The 16,344-nt window shown below is 34.4% G+C and overlaps 1 protein-coding gene and 1 long non-coding RNA gene across 4 annotated transcripts in view; both read right to left on the bottom strand.

The window, feature by feature from the left end:
* Positions 1-16,344, bottom strand: part of LOC127987560 (uncharacterized) — a 1,055,570-nt gene that overhangs the window by 378,296 nt on the left and 660,930 nt on the right. The gene's annotated exons all lie outside the window — the stretch shown is intronic.
* On the bottom strand, positions 5,483-8,868 carry LOC127987624 (uncharacterized). 3 transcript variants are annotated; one of them, XR_008161275.1, is made up of 7 exons: positions 8,466-8,867; positions 8,221-8,291; positions 7,731-8,150; positions 7,574-7,648; positions 7,438-7,500; positions 7,203-7,355; positions 5,484-5,723 (listed from the first exon to the last, which is right to left on the bottom strand). It is a non-coding gene; the product is annotated as an uncharacterized LOC127987624 (long non-coding RNA). The 3 variants fall into 3 exon arrangements; XR_008161273.1 differs by having other exon boundaries at positions 5,483-5,723; positions 7,731-8,291; positions 8,466-8,868; XR_008161274.1 differs by having other exon boundaries at positions 8,221-8,866.

Genomic DNA, 16,344 nt, shown 5'->3' on the forward strand with positions numbered 1-16,344 from the left:
CAACATACTTTTACTCTCCATTTCATACCTCAACCTATTCATAACCATCCATTCCAGAAGTTTGCATAAATTGGATGTTAATGCAATTGGTCTATAACTAACTGGCTGGGAATGATCTTTTCCAGGTTTAGCGATTGGCACTAGTACTCCATGTTTCCAACTCACAGGAATATTCCCTGAATCCCAAATTTTATTAAAAAGTCTTAAAATTATATTCAATGATCCATCTGACAATTGCTTAATCATCTCATAACAGATTTCATCCTTTCCTGGGGAAGTTATTTTAACCCCTACAAGTGCTCTCTTTAACTCATATAAAGTAAATGTTGAGTCTACCCTACTGCCTGACGGAATCTTCTTTTCATATATATGCTCATTCTCTTTCACTTTCTGTTCCCTATACTTCTTCATATTACCTGTAATATTATCATTACTATGCACCTTTACAAATGCTTGCACTAACATCTCTGCTTTATCACTATCTTTTATCGCTATTTTCCCATTTCCTACTAAAACTGGAATATTAATATTTCTCTGGATCCCTCCCATCTTCCTAATCATGTTCCAAACATCAGTTATTTCAATGTCTTCCCCTATTCTATTGCAATATTCTCTCCAGAACATTCTTTTTGCTATTCTTATTTCTCTCCTAACCATAGCCTGAGCTCTCTTAAAAATAATGTAATCAGTAAACAATACAGATTTTCTGGCTTTCTTCATTGCTTTATTTCTTTCCCTTACTGCCTTACTACATTTTTCATTCCACCACGGGACTGCTTTTCTACTAGTTATAGTTTTCTTTTTTCCTATTACCTCCTCTGCCGTATTTCTTAACACTTTAATTACTTTCATACTTAACTCTTCTATTTCTTCAATTTCTCCCATTTCGTTCATATTGTTATTACACAGTTCTTTAAAAAGCTCCCAATTAGCTCCCTTAAATTTCCATCTTGGCATTCTCTCCACCACAGTTTGTACAATATCCACACCAATTTGACACCATATTGGAAAATGATCACTTCCCATTGAACTTTGCTTGCTTACACTCCATTCACATTTTCTAGCTAGATCTTCTGAAACTAGAGTAATATCTAATGCTGAATTACGCCCGTTACTCACATCTATTCTTGTTATATTTCCATTATTAATACATACTAACTGTCCCCAATCTAGCATTTCTTCCACTATTAACCCATTGTAATCGGTTTTAACACTCCCCCATAATGTATTATGTGCGTTAAAATCACCACACCATACTACCTTCTGATTAGTATTACCTCTTATTTTTTCCATTGCATTCTTACATAGCTTTTCACATGGATTATAAAAATTAATTATTTTTATACTTTGATTCCCTTCCCATACTTCCATCATCAACACCTCTTGATCCTCAGGAATAAAGTATGGATCAGGATATTTGCTTATATGTAGTATAGAAATAAACATAAAAACCAACAAATTAATAAATAAATAAATAAATTTAAAATATTATATTATTTTATATAATTTACTTTCTCTCACTAACTCAATAATATAATCATGATTAACTTGCTAGCAGTTTTCACTAATAAACCTCCACTTTCCATAATCCGTGGCAGAGGAGCATCTTGGAGGCAGGGATTTAAAACTTTATCAAGAAACAAACTGACTCGAACTTTTTCAATCAAGTGATTTCAAGACATTTCAGCCAGTTTATATATATGGTGGATATATTATTTACCTGATATAAAATGCATTTGGTTTTGAGTCAAGTGCTTCATTGTAGTATACGGTGATATCTCTTCAGAGCACGGCACGAGCAGGACAAACAACAATGCTGAATATTAATAACTATGACTGGGACTGTTATACATACCATTATAATGAGAAGACCATGTTAATTTATTATACACAAACAGTTTTATGACACAACTTCACTGGGTGTGTATTTTTAAACAGATTAGACAAACATCTTGATGGTGGTTTTAGCCACAGAACTATAATTGAACACATACTATAAAAATAAAATACAACGAAATAAATACAGTCTTCTACCTCAGCTTCAAAGACTGTGTCTTGTTACAGATTTCTTTAAGAACATTTTGCTTGTGTAATGCAATAAGAACATGGCTATTCGTGTGCCTGTTAACACTTATAAAGAAGGTTTTGTCTTGCTTCTCTTCAGATACAAAACGGTTATAGGAAACTATATTTTGTTGTTATATATGTAATTATTAGATTTTGTATTTTTCTGTATCATCTGAGAAATAATCATAATATTTTTCAATAATGCACTTTAATACTTAATTCCTCACTTAATCAGTTTCTTTCAGCAAACAGTCAGAATAAAGTGAGCTGATCTGCTGCTGATCCTGAATGTCTTGTTTAATGAGTGTTTATAGTCTGAGACTCATCAATATTATAAGCTGATCAAAATCCTCTTTATTTCATGATAATAGATCCTGTTTTCACCTCATTCATTATACTGATGACTTCAGATCTGTTCATTGACACATTAATGTTATTGCTGTCATAGTATCATAATGGCATTTATTTAAAGTATCCGTGATAGACTATATTAAAACTAAGTCATACATAAACAGTTTGTTCATGCTGAATGAATGTGATCAATGTAAAATAATTTAGCAGGCTTCAGGCCTTGATGTGTCACCTAAAAGTTAATTCAAAGGAGAAACCACATTCACATTCTTTAAGTGGAAATAGTTTTTCACATCTACAGAGTTTAAAACTACATCAGAAGAGACACACTGGTGTGAGAGATCATATGTGCTTTGAGTGTGAGAAGACTTTTATTACTGCTGTAGAACTAAAACAGCACCAGAGGATCCACAATGGAGAGAAACCTTACATGTGTTCACACTGCAACAAGAGATTCAATCAGTTAGGACATATTAAATCCCATGAGAGGATCCAGACTGGAGCTAAATCATATCACTGCACCGCATGTGGGAAGAGTTTCACTCTATGCAGTCATAAAAATAAAATATCACATTAAGTAGTTTAACTTCCTTTAAGTGTGACATCGTATTGTTCTGTATAAGTCTGGCATGAGCACCCTCAAGAAGTGACATAACAAAAATTACAAATACTTTACAGTTTATAGCAGTGAATAAAGTTCCTCTTCAAGACCAGCAGTTTCATCTGTGAGATTCATATCAACTCAAAAATGAAGTTACAAAGATCAGGCTTCAGATCAGGATCAGCTCTGAGAACACCGAGGTCCAGACCTTGGTCATTTTTTCATGTTCAAACTTAATATTTGTTCTCTGAATGACTACATTGCAGTTCAAAACTCCTCATATGAGTGTGGACAGTTTGTAATAATGTTCAGTGTCCCTGGAATGAAAATGATCGTTGCCAGATGCTGAGGTTTGAGACAGTTGTGAGGGCGCGGGTGCAACCTCTGATGTGTTGCCAGAGCCAGGTTTTATAATTTTATAATACAATTGTATTATCTTTTCTGCTTAATTTGACACTGTAGAAAGATAATAAAGTGGATAGTTGCAGTTCAGGGTTAGTGATATCTTTATCTTTTCTAATTTACAAAAGATTTGAACTAATTATGGTTTATTTTTTATTTACTTTTTTATACACTGAGAGTAATAAAGAAAGGCCCATGGACAGGATACCACATTCAGTAAGGCAAAAAAAACAAAAACACATCATGATATTTTGTGTCAGAAACTTAATGAATGCTATTAAAAACCATAGCATTTAGCAATAATACACAAATCTGTTTTATTTAATAAGTCAAGTCAATTATCACATATTTGACTTTGTTTAAGCCCTACTTTAAGCATAGTTTTAATAATACTAAATGTTTTATTCTCTCTAATATAAACAGGAATTAATTTCTATCATTCTGCTGCTCTAACTGAAAAAGAATGACTTAGCCAATCTGAGACTTTGTTCAATGCAGCAGTAAGTTTGATAGCAGCTTGTTTTTTGTCTTAGCAGAAGTATAAAGAATTGTATCTGAACCTGGACCTCTAGACAAACTGTAGGCAGATCATTAATGTATATGCTAAACAAAATTGTTCCAAGAACCGACCCCTGTGGGACTCCAATATTACAGTCAAGAAATGGTAAGCATGCATCATTAATTATTGTACATTCTTTTCTTACATTTAAGTATGTAAGTACTCCATCCATGTTAATTTATTAGTAGAAAATTTAAACCTTGATAATTTAGATAAAAAACATTGATTAACGGTATAAAAGGAAGGAAGATGGCTCCAACAACACATCCCCTATCAAGACTGGATTTAATTTGTTCAATGAAATAACAGTTGGTTGTCTCCATAGAGTGGTGTGTGTGCCCTAAATCCAAATTTCATAGGATGTAATGGAAAATGACCAAGATTTAAACGCTGTACTTACTAATTGAAAACGAACATTTCAGTTACTTTAGAAACAACTCGTAAAATACTGATAGGTCTATAGTTAATTACATTAGCAGGATCACCAGTCTTATACAGTATGTGTGGTGATGCATTTTATTTTCATCAACCGCTAGAACAGAAAAATCATTATTATTATTATTTTTTTATTTAAATTAAAGGTAGATCTTTGTTTTGTTCTTCTAATGTTTGTTTTCTGTATATTCGTGTGTATGATTGTTTCAAGTTTTGGAGCAAAAAATTAAAGTATGAATCTGTGAGGAAAATTAATTAGACACGCTGATGCGATTTCAATGTTATTAAGCTTTCTTTTTTTCATTAATGTTTGTCAATAAAAAGTTTCAGTTACTTTTCTTTTTTAAATTCTAGCCTATATTTGAAAAGGACTGCAAACATAAACTGTAAAGATAAGTGTGTCAGACATGTCAGTGTGGGAAGTATGTTTAATTTATTTATTTATTTTCTAGAAGGGCTCTGTATTGCTAATGGTAAGGACTCAGAATAATATACTTAGAATAAAGTAAGTTGATCTGCTGCTGCTGAATGTCTTTTTAATGAGTGTTTATAGTCTGAATCTCATCAATATTATCAGCTGATGAAAATCCTCTTTATTTCATGATAATAGATCCTGTTTTCACCTCATTCATTATGGAGATCTGCTGTAAACTGCAATCAAAAGTTAATTTCATTCTTCTCATCAGACTCAGACTATGCAGTTAGCCTACTACTATGATGTCTTCAAGACACAAATGTCCTAACAACATTTCTTTCATCATTAGCCTGTCTAAGATTATGTTTAATATAAACCAACACAAAAGGAAAAACAAATAAACAAAAATTCAAACTCAAATGGAAGGAATTACGGAAGCACTGATTTTTATTGTTTACATAACTGTACTTCTATTTATACTCTTTTTTTACTTGTTTTCTTAACATTTTAATATTTGTAATTATTAAATGTTAAGATCTTAGAGACAAAACAGAAATGCATGTGTAAATTTGTGTAAACATTCAGATACTTTAGTTTAAATACCAGATAAACAGAAATGCTTAATATGTGAATTAGTAGAGCAACAAACTCACAAACTGGCAGATCTGGGGGGTATTCCAAAAAGCAGGTTATGTGACATACCTGGGTCTGTTTAAGGGTAAGTTCGTGGATAACCTCAACGTTCGGTTCCAAAAACAGAGGTAACTTTCTGGGTATGTATGTAACCATAGCAACTGACTCTCTGAAGACAACCTGCTCGAGAGCAGGTTATGTTTCAGTGTAACTTCGTTTCAGAAGGTTGGTGAGCATGGCGTGACCTTTTGACGAGGATCCTGTGGACGTAGAAGCACAAATTATACGAGTTTTTTTTTTTCATCGGGAGAGGGTTATAAGACCGCGTATTGATGTGTTTGCATACCCTAATTAATATTTAAATGAGCGTTATCGTTTTTCAAAAGATTCATTAGTTTATTTAACACGTCTTTTAAAACCGCATATCGCAAATGTGACAAACCGCTGCTCTGCGCTTAGCACAGAAAACATTCTGTGCATAGCACTTAGGTTTTTTGCGTCTGGCCATTTTTTGTACAGTGTGGGCGATTCAGAGCATGTGGGAAAGGCAACTGTGTGTAGAGCCGTCCGTACAGTGTGTCTGGCACTTAAACAGTTGTTACCCACGTTTGTACAGTTCCCTGGCCATAAACCTCTGCTTGTTATTAAAGACGAATTCCACAGAATGGCAGGTTTGTCCTTTGTAGTAAAATATATGACACATATTTAATATTTAGTCATATTAGTAATATCTATACATGTATTCATTATGCACACACTTCATACTTCCATAACTTTCTGTTTCAGGGTTTCCAAATGTAATTGGGTGCATTGATGGCACTCACATTCCTATTAAAGCTCCATCAATAAATGAGGGAGACTATGTTAATAGGAAATCTATTCATAGTATCAATGTGCAGGTAACAACTTAATTTTTTCCCCTTATTAAAATCATCAAAGTCATTACTTTTTCCACTAACTTATAGGTAATATGTGAGGCAACCCAAATCATCACCAATGTCGAGGCAAAATGGCCAGCATCTGTGCATGATGCCAGAATTTTCCGCGAGTCATCATTATGCCAGACATTTCAGCAGGGTATGATTTGCTTTATATAATTTTTTGTTTTTACTATATTTGTGTTGTACACTTCAATCATTACAGGACAGTACAATGGTTACTTGCTGGGGGACAGAGGATACCCTTGTCTGCCCTATTTAATGACACCCTACCCTGAACCTGAGCCTGGACCACAGACACGGTTTAACCTGTCTCACAGCCGAACACGGGCCAAGGTGGAGATGACTATAGGGATCCTCAAATCTCGGTTTCAGTGTCTGCGTGGGCTCCAGGTTAGTCCAGAGAGGGCATGCGACATTATTGTGGCTTGTGTTGTGCTTCACAATATTGCCACTGTAAGAGGAGAGAGCCACCCTCCTTGTATTGAGGAAGATGGCCCAGAGGAACACCCACAGATTTTAGAGGCCAACAGAGACGGAAGACTTTTGAGAGACAGGATTTGTCAAAATTACTTTTATTAGTTTTTTTGGCAATGGTCTGCCAGGCAGTTTATTTCTTCATTTCCAGAAAAACAGTAAAAGTAAAATTCATTAAAATGTTTTTTTTTTATATTGCTTTACACATACATACATACATACATACATACATAGATACAGATAGATAGATAGATAGATAGAGACAGACACAGACAGACAGACGGACCACTTTTAACATGCAACAGATTAATATTCAGTTCTCACCTTAAGGCGATTCTCAAGTAATTCTATTTCAAGTGCTGCGTTTTTAATGAGGAGCCTTTTCTCTTCCATTTGAAGCTGTATAAGGTCCATCTCCATGTCACTTTTTCTTATTTGTTTTTGAAGATGGACCTTATACAGCTCCTTTGCTGGCAACTAAGGTGGAAAAATGTAATAAATGAGATTGTTTGGTCAGACAATAAAATTCAAATATAGACACATGGACACAAATTCTTACCCTGCTTAGATTGTGTGCTGAGGCTGAAGGACCCTCATCTGTGGGCAAATCCCTAGGTATGTACTATGAAAGGACAATGACAGTTTGTTACTCTAATGCAAAAAGGGGCCATACATCATAATGGTATGCATCATACCTCAGTGGATCTACCAGCATTGTCCACTTCTGTCACAGCAGATGTGGTCTCTTCATCGTCATCATCATCTTCATCCTACAAGACAAATATTCAAGTATACATTATTTGGCAAAAAAAAACAAAAAAACCTAAAAGTACCTGACAACAAATCACTTACAACTGTGACAGACTGTGTTCTTTCTGGAGAGTCCAATAATACAATCCGTCCATCAGTATCTATAAGAAAACACAACCCGTTAAATTCTCAATATTATAAAAGAAAATAATACATCATATGCAGTTAAATACAATAAGCCTACATAAAAAATTAATCTTGTTCAAAAAGCCTTTAAGTGACAGAGATAGTAATTTATCAGGACAAAAAATTAAAAAAAAATCATAGAGGTAAACTTTTCATATTTCACCCTTTTTTCACCATCACTTGTGGTGCATAGTATGTGTGATGAACTGCCCCCTGGAATGCCAGCAACCACTGGTCGCCCTTTATTAAGGGACAGAGCCAGCTCCTCAGATGGGGTGAGGGGAGGTTGTGGTGGCCCCCCGCCAGTTAGACGGGCTTCAGTCTTCTTTCTGTTAGCTGCATGACAGAATGAATATACTAAATCCTGTTATAATAATAGTTCAGTAATTGTGTAATCAAATATTACCTTTTTGCAGAATGTTTTTGTGTTTCATTTTGACTTGGCTTAAAGTTCTTGTGGCTCCAGAAGGATTACACCTTATTAAATAAGAAATATACATTATTATTTCAAGCTAAAGAAATAAATGGCAGGAAAAGTAAATGCTTTCATAGTGATTTAACATATTCAAAAGGATGTATAAGTCATACTTCATTATTTTGCATTTCAATAAAACGGGAGCAAATACCAAATTTGTAATTTAATACACTCACGCATTTACTCTGTCCGTTATTTTTTGCCAAGCCAACTCTCTTGCTTTAGCCGATGCAGCTGTATTGCTTCTTTTTTATATTATTGGCTCAAACTCCTCACAAGCATGCATTAAAACTTCCAACTCCTCTGTGAAATACGCCGCTCTCTTTTTTTCGCTTTGAGTTTCCATGGTGACTCGTGAAATCGGCGATCCATTGAAAATGTCTTTATACATGCACCGTGCACGCGCATTAACTCTGGGTAACCAGTAAGAGGTTGATTAAACTAACTCTTCTCAGGTGTTTTGGAACCGACATACTCATGGTATGCCTGTTTGGGGTAAATCAACCCAGAGGTTATAGTTTATCAAATGGTAAGTTAATCAAGCTTTCTGGAATACCCCCCTGCTCCTCCATCAGTGAAACTCCTCTCACAACAGTATCACCTTCAGTGAAGCTCCTCCCACAACAATCACACCTTCAGTGAAGCTCCTCCCACAACAATCACACCTTCAGTGAAGCTCCTCCCACTGCAGTTCATCAATAAATGCTGGAATATTCCCATCAGTCTACAAGTGAAGAGGAGCATCAAAGCATCAGGAAGAAGATAAATCTGCAGAGACAGAGTTTATTGAAGAACAGAGAGGACATGAGAGATCCAGAATCCTGCAGAACCAAACACACTGAAGAACAAACAGGTTGGTGTTTATGCTTGATACTTTATGAATGAGAATGGAAAACAATCAGCAGTTATCAGCAGTTCAACAGATTTAGTGTTTATAGCATAGAAATACTCTAGGAGTCGTAAAAAAAATAGAAAACAATCCAATAAATAATATAGGGGAGTCTTTCTATCTCCAGAGTACAAAAAAGGGACTGAAACTGGAATGTTCAAATGGCATTGATTCCTGGGTGTTGCCATTTAAAAAAATAGCTTTCATTTTAAAAAGAAGAAATTGAATGAAAATGATGTTTTAACAGTAGTCAGTGAAAAATATTGGTCAGTTATTTAGTTTAAAATATTTATTAACCGCACAGTAAGTTTTGATTACAGTATATTGATGCGAATATTATGTGTATAATATAGTGTTATAATTGTGGAGTCGATCAAGCATCGAAAAGTTCTCAGAAACATTTGATTAGTGTGTATTTTGTAATGTAGATTATTGTATCTTATTTTGTAAAATTGTAACAATTTTTTTATAATTTGTTGCAGCTGTTGTCTACTTTCACTTCACATTTTCTGATTTTTATGTGAGTTTAATTATAGTGTAACTTTTTTTTAACTGTAATTTCAGATCTAATGGAGGAGAAAAAAACATCATGTCAAAACTGGAGAAAAAACTCTTTCACAGACTGAAAGTATTTCTTTTTTTAAAAGAAGAGACAGTAAAAGTTTCACCTGCACTCAGTGTGGAAAGAGTTTGACATGCAAACAGAGTCTCACCATTCACATGAGGATCCACACTGGAGAGAAACCGTTCACATGTGATCAGTGCGGGAAGAGATTTGCACAACCTTCAAGCCTTAAGAGCCACATGAACATCCACACTGAAAAGAAACTGCACGGATGTGATCAATGTGGAAAAACATTTGCATGGGCTTCAGGCTTGAGTACACATCTGAATGTTCATTTAAAGGAGAAACCACATTCCTGTTCTTTGTGTGGAAAGAGTTTTTCACAACTGCAGTATTTAAGATACCATCAGAAGAGACACAGTGGTGTGAGGGAATATATGTGCTTTGAGTGTGAGAAGACTTTTATTACGGATACAGAACTGAAGCAGCACCAGAGGATCCATACTGGAGAGAAACCTTACAAGTGTTCACACTGAAACAAGACATTCATTGAGTCAGGACAGCTAAATTCACATGAGAGGATTCACTCTGGTGAGAAACCGTACCACTGTCTCAGTCTTTTGTCTTCCCTACGGAGACATACAATAAACCACAATAACTAGTTTATCTTCTTTCAAGTGCGACATTGCATCTCTTCTGTATTAATCTGTCATAAGCAGCCACAACAAGTGACATAATAACAAGATCACAATAAGTTATATAGTATCAGAACCACTGCTTTCAAGTGCTAGATCACTTCCATATTAATCTCTCTCTTAAACCGCACCTGGATGCCAACGCACTGAACTCTCACAGCTGAAAGTGCTCTACCAAACTTAGAATTGTAACAGTTTCTCACTTCAGTGTGTTACAAACATAATTTTGGTGTCTTTGGGCTTTACTTTTTATCAACCAGATTTGATAATTCTCAAAAATATTAAAAGTTATTTTTTTTTTCACACAGATTTTTGTTGTTGTTGTTTGTTATAAAAATAAACTAAATAAACTAAATCAGTCCTGGAGCAATCCAGAAAAGTAATGGATTGAAAGTCACATGTCTCATGAGTTTCTATTTCAAATCTGAAGAAGATGTCATGAAAAATGAGACTCCTGCAGCCATTTTTCTGAGACTATGTCTAGTCCCCCCCAACCCCCCAAATATAAAAAAAATATCTATTTACCAACTGTGTTCCTGTAGCTCAATTGGTAGAGCACTGCACTATCAAGCCCAAGGTTGGGGGTTTGATTCGCTGGGAACACATGATATGTAAAAACTGATAGCCTGAATTGCATAAATTTAATTTAATTTAATTTATTGAAGGGTTCTTCAAACAATTTTAGTCATTTAACATACCACTGCATATTTTTTTCAATTATAAAAGACAGAAACTTAGACATCATTTAAGTGATTTATTTGAGCACTAGAAAAATACAATAAGAATAATATGAGTAAGAAAAATAAAAAGATTTAACTTTGTTTGCCAATTACAGAACATCCTGAGATTGCTCGAAATGCAGCATTTACAATTAATTACAATGAAAATACTTGCTGATGTGCTGATGGCCAGTTATAGAGATAGTAATAACACAAATGCACCATAAAGTCAATAAACCACTGTCTATTCATATAGATTCATATATTTATGTAGCAAGTATAAAAATATCAGTGTTCTAGTAGTATACTTGTAAGTGTACTGTTTCAGTACTCCTTGGGACTAAATTGGCCCACTTACTAGTATATAAAAATGTACTTTTAAGTATACTTTAAGTTTAACAGTACCAAACTTTGAGTACACAACTAGTTTACCTCTATGTTTACATTTACATTTATTCATTTAGCAGACGCTTTTATCCAAAGCAACTTACAAATGAGGACATTTTTGTGTTATACCATCTGTATAAGTGGCCATCAGCACATCAGCATTTATTTGCATCGTAATTCATTGTAAAAGATGCATTTTTATCAATCTCAGGAAGTTCTGTAATTGGCAAACAAAGTTAAATCTTTTTTTTAATTTTTCTTATTTTTCTTACTCAAATTATTCTTATTGTATTTTTCTAGTGCTCAAATAAATCACTTATATGATGTCTAAGTTTCTGTCTAGTGTTTTATAATTGAAAAAAAAAACTATGCAGTGGTATGTTTACTGACTAAATAGTTTGTAGAAGCCTTCAATACTATTGGGAAATATATTTTCTTATATTTGGGGGGTGGGGGCGTAGACATATTCTCATAAAAATATTTGCAGGAGTCTCATTTTTCATGATATAAAAAAATATAAACTCATGACACATGTGGCTTTCAACCCATTACTTTTCTAGATTGCTCCAGGACTCATTTCATGTATTTTTATATCAAATAAAAAAAATATTTAAAAGTGGTAAAAAAATTCAAGGCACTTCAGTGTCTATAACTTTTAATATTTTTGAGCATTATCAAATCTGGTTGATGAAAACTGAAGCCCAAAGGGTCTTCTTTCTAAAGACACCACAATTATGTTTGTAACACACTGAAGTAGGAAACTGTTACAATTATAAGTTAGGTAGAGCACTTTCAGCTGTGAGTCCCATAATGGGGGGTGCTGGCTGACAGGTTAATGAGGAAGCGCTAATATAATAAATAAGGCAATACATTATTCTAATATGATTATTTATTTTATTGGCATATATAATAATTATTTGTATAAATAATATGTAGGTAATGTTTAATTTAATATATATTTATATATTAAATATATAATATTTATTTATTTATTTTATTTATTACATTTTTTTTATCTCACACATGGATCGGCATTTTCTATAATGTCTAAATTTAAATCAAAATACATATCTGATATGACTTAATATAAATTAGCATAAAACGAACAATATAATTCACATTCTCAAGGATTAAATATTAAATGAAAATAAATAAATAAAAATTGCACAGCCATCAGTTAGGTGGCGATATGCACTAAGCAAGTAAACAACTTATGAACAAAAGAAGAAGAAAGAAACAGCTTGGTGCACTTTTTCTTAGCATCCGTTTCTACAGTGACTCGTCGATTCATCGATTCATCGCTCTGTTGAGAATGTCTTGAGTCTTAACCAGGAACATACCCTGAGTTGAATGAACTTACTCCCGGATGTGTTTTTGGAACCACATACCTCGAGTAAGCAAGGTTTGGGGTTAATCAACCGAGAGTTCAGGGTTTAGTTCATGGTAAGTTAACCCTGCTTTCTGGAATACACCCCTGAACATCCAAAGAAAAAACAGGGTTTCTGCTTGTAAACAAAAACATTTTATTCTAGCTTCATGCTTCATGCACAATTTAGTTGTGCTGAAACCAAACACTCGAGAGTTTCCCATCTCAGGGTAAGACAACTCTGAGTTTGTTGAACCTTCTTACTGGAATACACCCCTGAAGGTAAATTACTTATTGTGATTGTTTATTGTATGTCTCCATAAAGAAAACAACTGAGTGAAACTCTTCCCACATACAGAGCAGTGGTACGGTTTCTCTCCATTGTGAATCATCTCATGTGTTTTAAGGTCTCCTGACCAACTGAATCTCTTGTCACAGTGTGAACACTTGTAAGGTTTCCCTCCAGTGTGAATCCTCTCATGTGTTTTCAGGTCTCTTGACCGACTGAATGTCTTGTCACAGTGTGAACACTTGTAAGGTTTCTCTCCAGTGTGGATCCTCTCATGTGTTTTCAGGTCTCCTGACCGACTGAATCTCTTGTCACAGTGTGAACACTTGTAAGGTTTCTCTCCAGTGTGAATCCTCTCGTGTGTTCTCAGGTCTCCTGACCGAATGAATCTCTTGTCACAGTGTGAACACATGCAAGGTTTCTCTCCAGTGTGGATCCTCTGGTGACGTTTCAAATCTTCAGATGTAATGAAAGTCTTTTAACACTCAAAGCACATATATTCTCTAACACCAGTGTGTCTCTTCTGATGAACTTTTAAAGTATGCAGATGTGAAAAACTCTTTCCACAGAAAGAACAGGAATGTGGTTTCTCCTTTGTATGCATTTTCAGGTGATTCTTCAGGTGTGAATATGTTTTTCCGCACTGATCACATTCATACAGTTTCTCTCCAGTGTGGATGTTCACGTGTCTCTTAAAGTGTCCTTTGTGTGTGAATCTCCTCCCACACTGATCACATGTGAACGGTTTCTCTCCAGTGTGGATCCTCATGTGAACATTGAGATTGTGTTTGTATGTCAAACTCTTTCCACACGGAGAACAGGTGAAAGAAAAAAAACAGACACAAATACAATGTCTTTTTAGTGACTATTTGACGCTTGATCAACTACACAAATATTATAAATACAATATTATCACTAATATAATATACTAAAAACATATTAGATAAGAACTATTTTAAAATAATTAACTGACCAATATTTTTCATTTAACAACACTCAGGATATCAGTTTAACATTTGCGTTTCAGTTGCTATTTTGTATCCTGAGATAGAAAGTATGGCCTATATTATTATCTTGAGGTATTTCAACTATAAACACTAAATCTGTTAAACTGCTGATAACTTTACTTGTTTTTCAGTCTCACCTGTGTGTTTGATTCTGCAGGGTTCTGGATCTCTCATGTTCTCTCTGTTCTTCAATAAACTCAATTAAAAGTTAAAAGTAAATTATATAAACAATCTAAGAATTTTAAAAGTGATAGAATAAACACACAAATACATTTTACAAATTTTAAGATACACATAAATCAACAAAGAATTTCATTTAACTTTCAATGTTATTTAGTTTTTTGTGTTTTATATGAAACATGGTTTATCACAGACTAATGAATAAATGCTGTTGTGATAGTTTCATCTTGTAATGTCACAATAACTGATAACCGTGTTGTTTTCTGATCTTGACAGCAATAAAATGATCTTAATGTGTCAATGAACAGATCTGAAGTCATTAGTGTAATGAATGAGGTGAAAACAGGATCTATTATCATGAAATAAAGAGGATTTTGATCAGCTGATAATATTGATGAGTCTCAGACTATAAACACTCATTAAACAAGACATTCAGGATCAGCAGCAGATCAGCTCACTTTATTCTGACTGTTTGATGATAGAAACTGATTATTCGCACTATAGGGTGCCCTATGTAAAGCTGCTCATGCTGAAAGTATAAGTCGCATCAGTCCAAAAATAGGTCATGATGAGGAAAGAAAACATATATACTGCCCTCTGGCGGCTGGAGACGGTAATGTTTTCTCTTGGTTCATTTCTCTTGGTTCAAGTCAAATTAATTTTGATAAATAAGTCGCACCTGACTATAAGTTGCAGGACCAGCCAAACTATTAAAAAAAGTGTGACTTATAGTCCGGAAAATACGGTAACTCTGCAGTGTACACAGACATCTCATCAGTCAACCTCAAACTGTTTTTTAAATTATGGACTATATACACCTAATCCAACCTTTTGACTGATAGGTTCCTTAGAACCATCTGTAAATATTTGTAATACTGAATAAAATGTGTTATTTAAAAAAGCATTAACCTCATATCCAGTGTACTCTTCTTTGGGCTTGTCTAGTACACTCAAATCTACAAGCGGTTCAGGGACTTTCCATGGTGGAGTATCAGTAAGTGGTATACTGGGACAGAAGATCTTTTTGTCCATGCAACATTCCTTCGCCCATACTCTGCTCTTCCATGCAAAACTGTGTCCTCCATCATATGAGTATTCCCAGCACTCCTCCAACACTTTGCGAGTAAGGTGATTATTTGCTGATTGCTGAAGATTTACCCAGTATGTAATTGACAGTTTTTCCCTTCTAATATCTAGAGGCATCTCTCCCATTTCTACTCCAATTGCATCTACAGGGGATGTTTTAACTGCTCCACAACATATTCTTAGTGCTTTGGATTGAATTATATCTAATTTTTTCAGTAAAGACTTGGATGCCGAACCATATACAATACATCCATAATCAAAGCAAGAACGAATCAGTGCTTGATACATGCACAACAATGCACTACGACTAGCTCCCCAATTGTGACTAGCATCCGTAGGCATGCAATTTAAGATCTTTTTACACTTTGACTCAATTTTACTGATATGACATTTCCATGTTAATTTTCCATCAAACCATAATCCAAGATATTTAGGGAGAGAAAGGCAGAATTTTGTGTATAAGTTTAAACGAATGAGAGGAACATTTAAGAGATTTAAGAGAACAGTAATGTCTTTTGGTGTGGATGCTAAAATACTTCTCATTATAGTTATTGGTCTTTGTGTGAACAGCTTTAAGTGATCTGATTTGCCCAAATTCATTGAAGATCTGATTTGTAGCACTTGAAAAGTTAAACTAGCATTTCCATTCTCTTGCTTCTAAGACAGATGTGTTCAGTAACATCACCATAGAAAGAAAGGCAGACTATGAGGTGTGGACAGATATCATGTACTGTTGAAACAGGAAGAGTCGGCACCAATTTGTAAAGATTAATAAAGAATACAATGGACTTCATTTAAACTTCATGATATAAACACTCTTACAATGGGCACAATCTGATGGGAGTTGTGGTAATGGCCAATAACAGCAGTAG

Source organism: Carassius gibelio, chromosome B22 (assembly GCF_023724105.1).
Source record: "Carassius gibelio isolate Cgi1373 ecotype wild population from Czech Republic chromosome B22, carGib1.2-hapl.c, whole genome shotgun sequence".
Classification (NCBI taxonomy): domain Eukaryota; kingdom Metazoa; phylum Chordata; class Actinopteri; order Cypriniformes; family Cyprinidae; genus Carassius; species Carassius gibelio.